The 6,101-nt window shown below is 42.7% G+C and overlaps 1 pseudogene; it reads right to left on the bottom strand.

Annotated features, from left to right (window-relative positions):
- Positions 1-956: 956 nt before the first annotated feature.
- LOC112605304 lies at positions 957-6,101 on the bottom strand (annotated as a pseudogene).

Genomic DNA, 6,101 nt, shown 5'->3' with positions numbered 1-6,101 from the left:
TGGTTTTAACTTTAGCATTGTTATCCAAAGGAGGCAGAACAGCATTCAAATGGATTAAATTACTGATTGGGACTACATTTTAAACCAGTCATTTAGTTAACATTATTCTCCCTTCTAACTAGAACGTAAATGGCTCTGGAGGGAAGACAGAATAGGATAGACTAAATAAATTCATTTTTCTGCACATCCAAGTTGCAATGTAGGTCAAATTTTGCAATTCCATCATACATTCTTTTTTTGGTCTCATGCAAAAAGGGAATCTGAGCACAAAACATAGTTGTTGACTAGCAGAACTTCCAAAGGAATGAATTCTTTGAAAAAGCAGGAATATTCATCTAATGAGGTCTGGCTTTAGTAGGGAGGGTCAGTGTAAAGTAGGAAGAAGACAGGAAACTGGCCGTGGCAAGAGTTTTGTCTATTTTGTTCACTGCTCTATTGGCAGTACATGGAGCATGGTAAGTGCTCCATAAATACGCGTTAAATGAACGAGTAAATGAACATTTGTTGACTATCATCTATCTTGGGCCAGACATTAAAAAATATAATCCTGTTTGTTTATTTATTTATTTATTGAGACAGAGTCTCACTCTGTCGCCCAGGCTGGAGTGCAGTGGCGCGATCTCAGCCAACTACAACCTCCACTTCCCGGGTTCAAGTGATTCTCCTGCCTCAGCCTCCTGAGTAGCTGGGACAACAGGTGGGTGCCACCACACCCAGCTAATTTTTTGTATTTTTTTAGTAGAGATGGGGTTTCACCGTGTTAGCAAGAATGGTCTCGATCTCCTGACCTCACGAGCTGTCCGCCTTGGCCTCCCAAAGTGCTGGGATTATAAGCATGAGCCACTGCACCCAGCCAAATATAATCCTATTTAAATCTCACAACAGTCTTTGAAGTTAGTATTATCACTATTTTATTTTTTTTAATAACTGGTAATCAATTTATTAAAATAGTTTACTTAAGCATCTGCAATGGTGCCTTCCACCTCAACTCCTGGCTCAATACTGATGGAAGTAACCTACTTAACAGTCTCAGAAGGACTGTGCCAGTCAATGAGTCGCTTGTGGATTCTCATCCCAAAACGATTCCATGTCTTAGAACCTTCACCACAAGGAGCTTTTTTTCTTGTAGTTATTCTTAAAGTCTTGGTAGGCATTCTAACTGGTCCTTTCACTTTGAGATTATTTTCCTTTGCTCCTCTGATCAAGTCAGCACACACATTCTCCAGGGATTTTACTTTGCGGCTCGTTACAGTGATTTGAATTCAGTGAATTGCCACCTACCGCTCCAGGGCTGTGTTTCCGGAATTCTCTTTTTTTTTTTTTTCTTTTTTTTTTCTTTTTTTTTTTTTTGACACGGAGTCTCACTCTGTCGCCCAGGCTGAAGTGCAGTGGTGTGATCTCGGCTCACTGCAAGCTCCGCCTCCTGGGTTTACGCCATTCTCCTGCCTCAGCCTCCCAAGTAGATGGGACTACAGGCACCGGCCACCACACCTGGCTAATTTTTTTTTTTTTTTTTTGTATTTTTTAGTAGAGATGGGGTTTCACCGTGTTAGCCAGGATGGTCTCGATCTCCTGACCTCGTGATCCGCCTGCCTTGGCCTCCCAAAGTGCCCAGTATTCTTAAAAGCCATGGCTGCGACGTCAGCTTCCTGACCGACTGTTCCTCACAAGAGCCAACAGCCGTGAGTCAGGAGCAGGAACCTGCAGATCAGCGATTCATTTTTTTTTTTTTTTTTTCTTTTGAGACTGAGTCTCACTCTGGAGTGCAGTGGGGTAATCATGGCTCACTGCAACCTCTGTCTCCCAGGTTCAAGCGATTCTCCTGCCTCAGCCTCCCAAATAGCTGGCATTACAGGCACAGGCCACCACACCTGACTAATTTTTTGTATGTTTTGTAGAGACAGAGTTCACCATGTTGGCCAGGCTGGTCTGGAACTCCTGAGCTTAAGTGATCTGCCCGCCTCGGCCTCCCAAAGTGCTAGGATTACAGGCATGAGTCACCACGCCCGACCTATCACTATTTCATAAAGAAATGAACTGCATTTCAGCTAGGTTGAATAACTTCGCCAGGGCCACCTACCTACTGTGCGGTAGAGACAGAATTCAAACACAGGCCAAACTGACTACTCTGACTTAATATATTTCCTTCTATGCAGGGGAAAAATCTTCATATACTAGAAATCCCATTGATATGTCTCCCTTCTACTTTACATTACAAGAAAGATCCTGACGTTTGTTGGGTGACCAAAGTCCCGCTGCAAAAACGATTCTTCCTGGCTGGGCTCTGTGGCTCACACTTGCAATCCCAGCACCTTGCCAGACAGGCAGATCATTTGAGCTCAAAATTTCAAGACTAGCATGGACAACATGGCAAGACCACATTGCTACAAAAAAAAAAAAAAAATACAAAAATTAGCCGGGCATGGTGGGAGACTGGGAGACTGAGACGGGAAGCTTGCTTGAGGCCGGGAGGCAGAGTTGCAGTGAGCCAAGATCATGCCACTGCGCCCCATCCTGGGTGAGAGAGCCAGACTCTGTCTCGAAAACAACAACAACAGCAAAAAACTCCATGATTCTTCCTGTACATCACACCACAAAGGTAGCACTGATATTACAGCATTTGTTATATCTATGTTGAAATGCTAATTATTTTCTGGATAGAAAGAAATTACAGGAAAGTAGGAAGAAGTGTGTAGGAGACCACAGTGCAATCCCAGAAAAAGGAAAGGAAATTTTAAAAAGGGAAATCATAACCCTAATCAGTACTTTAGCTGAAATAAGCATTTTTAATGTTAAAAGAGCCCTTGAGCTTTGTGTAATCAAAATGACAACACGGGCCGGATTGCACAAAATAAGTTCTTTCTTGGGTTTCCAGTGACGTCTTGGTCGGTCTAGTGACTGACCGCACAAAACTCCACCATCCACTGAAATCATAGCCTGCGATTTTATCCTCTGGTGGGTTGTGTTTGGTCAAACACCACATTTTCATTAACATGTGCCACGCCCTTCTGCTTTGATCTGCCACTCCCCCTAAATTCAACCGACATTCACACTGCTGCAGAAGCAAAATCATTGTAATTTCAAACACGTGCATTCCATTTATCTCAGTTGTAAAAGTTAGCAAGGGACAGTAGTCGAAGGGTCTAAAGGCAATCTGGCGGGATCTAGGAGAAATAAAGCTGGAGAGGTAAAAATAGCAATAAAACCAGCAACACAAACCTTTCACTTTTCAACATTGTCTTGCTAGCACAACTATGATTTCAAAATAGCCAAGGACAAGAGAAATGAGTAGGAGTCAAGAGTGAGTCACTTATCTCTGAAATGGGACAGTTGGGCAGGTTAATCTCTAAGGTTCCTTCCAACTCAGTGAATCTATGATCATAAATCTGGGGAAGCCTGGGGAAGTTTTCCAGGCTTCACTGTGTAATGGAAAGGCAAAGCCAGCTTCACTGGTGACTCGTTATGTGGGGAAGTTGTTTCACCTCTCATTAGCCTCAGATGTGCTGCATCCTCTGGGCACTGATAGTAATACACACTTCACCGTACTGTTGTGTATAGCTAATTGAAAAGTGCGAAAGTCAGACTTGCCAATACATTTATAAGCTTTCATTTATTTATATATATATTATTTATATTTATATATATATATATATATATATATATATCCCACTAGGTGAGGGGGTCTCACTATGTCACCTAAGCTTTTGTTTTTTTTCTTTTTTTCAGGACAGGGTCTTGCTCTGTTGCTCAGGCTACAGTGCAGCAGCTCAATCATAGCTCACTGAAGCCTCAAACTTCTGGGCTCAAATGAATCTTCCAGCTTTGGCCTTCTGAGTAGCTGGGACTACCACACCTGGCTAACTTTTTTTTTTTTTGGTAGACAAGGTCTCTACCAAACTCTCAAACTTCTGGCCTCAAGTGATCCTCCCATCTCAGCCTCCAGAGTAACCAGGATTACAAGCACATGCCACCGCACCCACCTTAAACTTTTAATTTTTGAAGAAATTTTAGAATGGGAAGATGAAGGCAGAACCAGTATTTGGAAAGGGTCTGATATGACGTGCCTGTCTGAATTTCCCATTATGCTACTACGGTGTACAAGATGTCACCTTTGAGAAAGGTTGAGATGTTGGGAGCCAAGGCGGGCGGATCACGAGGTCAAGAGATCAAGACCATCCTGGCTAGCACGATGAAACTCCGTCTCTACTAACACACACACACACACACACACACACACACACACACAATTAGCTGGGCGTAGTGGCGGGCGCCTGTAGTCCCAGCTACTCGGGAGGCTGAGGCAGGAGAATGTGGTGAACTCGGGAGGCGGAGCTTGCAGTGAGCCAAAATCACGCCACTGCCCTTCAGCCTGGGCAACAGAGCGAGACTCCATCTCAAAAAAAAAAAAAAGAAAGGTTGAGATGCCACTGTTTTTGTGCCCATCACCATACATTCCATTCACCATACAATGGAAATCAGGAGCTGGAGATGTTTCACAGATATGAGGTAGCCTCAGATGATCAGATATGCCAACTAAGACATCTCCCCATAGTCCTAAAACCTGAGCTAGCCTCTTTCCCAACTCCACCCTTGCTTGTCACACCCCAGGCCACCAGACAGAAACTGCTCCAGTAGGGAATTGACTTAGCACCCATGGTGGACCTTCAGGTGAATAGCTCAGCTCTGAGAACTCAGTTGTTTTAATTTATATTAGATGCCAAAGAGGAGCCCAGGGTTCAGGTGTGGACACCGTTGTGTCATATTTTGCCTGTATAAGAATTGTTTTTAATCAAATTAGCATCATTTAAAAATTGGGAGATTATACATCAAAGCCCATATGTTCCTCATGCTTTGGAACACTGACAACACTGGGCCAACATCTCAGCTAGCAACAAAAAGCTGGAGTGGGATAAAGACTTCTCCACTGAGATGGACATTCACTCTCAAGTTCATCAGTCTCTCCCCAGGCCACTTCACTCCTGTAAGTTCTCTGCCTGGTTCCTGGAGGTATTTGAGAGCAATCACTGATTCAGAATATCTGAATATTTAAGCAGACAAGAAGAACTACATCTGAGTATACCAGGAAAGTTTCGCAAGTCTCCTCAACTGCCTGGATGAGGCAACGACCTCAGGATTTAAGTGGCTACCTTCATCTAGTCTTGAAGCTGAGATCTATCCTAAGGACCCCTGAAAACCACTGGCTAGCTCAGTGCTGTGGCAAACAGGCTGAAGATGATTATAACACTATAACAAAGGAATCAGGGCCAGGCCAGAAGTTCTGTTTTAATATTACAATTGCTCGTCAACTGCTTTGCCATGCATGGTATATAAAATGCCATTTTATGAGATCTGTTAATTAACCAACAACTATATATGGAGACATTTCAATAATATAAAAAGCTATTTCAGTCTGCTTAAAGCTGAATTCAAATAGTGCTTCACTAAAGTCAATACTTTCTAGATCCTATGATTCTCTTCAATAAAAATATACCATTTCATGGAAAGCACTGTAAATCAAAGATCCTGATCTTAGCAAAGCTAACAGATAGATCCTTTTTTTCCCAAACCCCATAACTTGGCTCATTTCAAGGAAATTACTTTCATTTATATTACTGTTTCCTGTATATGGTGATCGTCAGCCTGAATACCAGTCCCTGAATCAGGTCCTACTTGTGGGAAAGAGCTCCATATACTTAGACTTTTATGTTAGTTCATCCCATTAAGGGGCTTATGCTTTGTTATCCTTTTCTGAACCTTGGCAGGGCCTCTTCATTCTCTTACAAGTTAAGTGAAAAGCAAAACTCTGCACTGAGCTGTTAATGATTCCTAGTGAGAGCCATGAAATGTGAATGGTGTTTGTCCTAAGGGATTGTTCAAGTAGGCAGCCACAAATCCCAGGGACAACCTGCCAGTTCAAAACTACGGGAAACAAAGTTGCACCCTCAATTTGTGCTTCTCCTTAAACTTACCAAAAAAGGAATTTGGGAAGAGGAAATGATGCTGCCAACTTCAATAGCTTTAGCCAGGATGTCACAGCCTCTGATATATGAGTGAATGCTATGGATTTCCTCCAAATTAAATAAAAGTTCACGGAATGACAT

This window comes from Theropithecus gelada, chromosome 1 (genome assembly GCF_003255815.1).
Source record: "Theropithecus gelada isolate Dixy chromosome 1, Tgel_1.0, whole genome shotgun sequence".
Classification (NCBI taxonomy): domain Eukaryota; kingdom Metazoa; phylum Chordata; class Mammalia; order Primates; family Cercopithecidae; genus Theropithecus; species Theropithecus gelada.
This window is presented reverse-complemented; position numbering and strand designations above follow the sequence as displayed.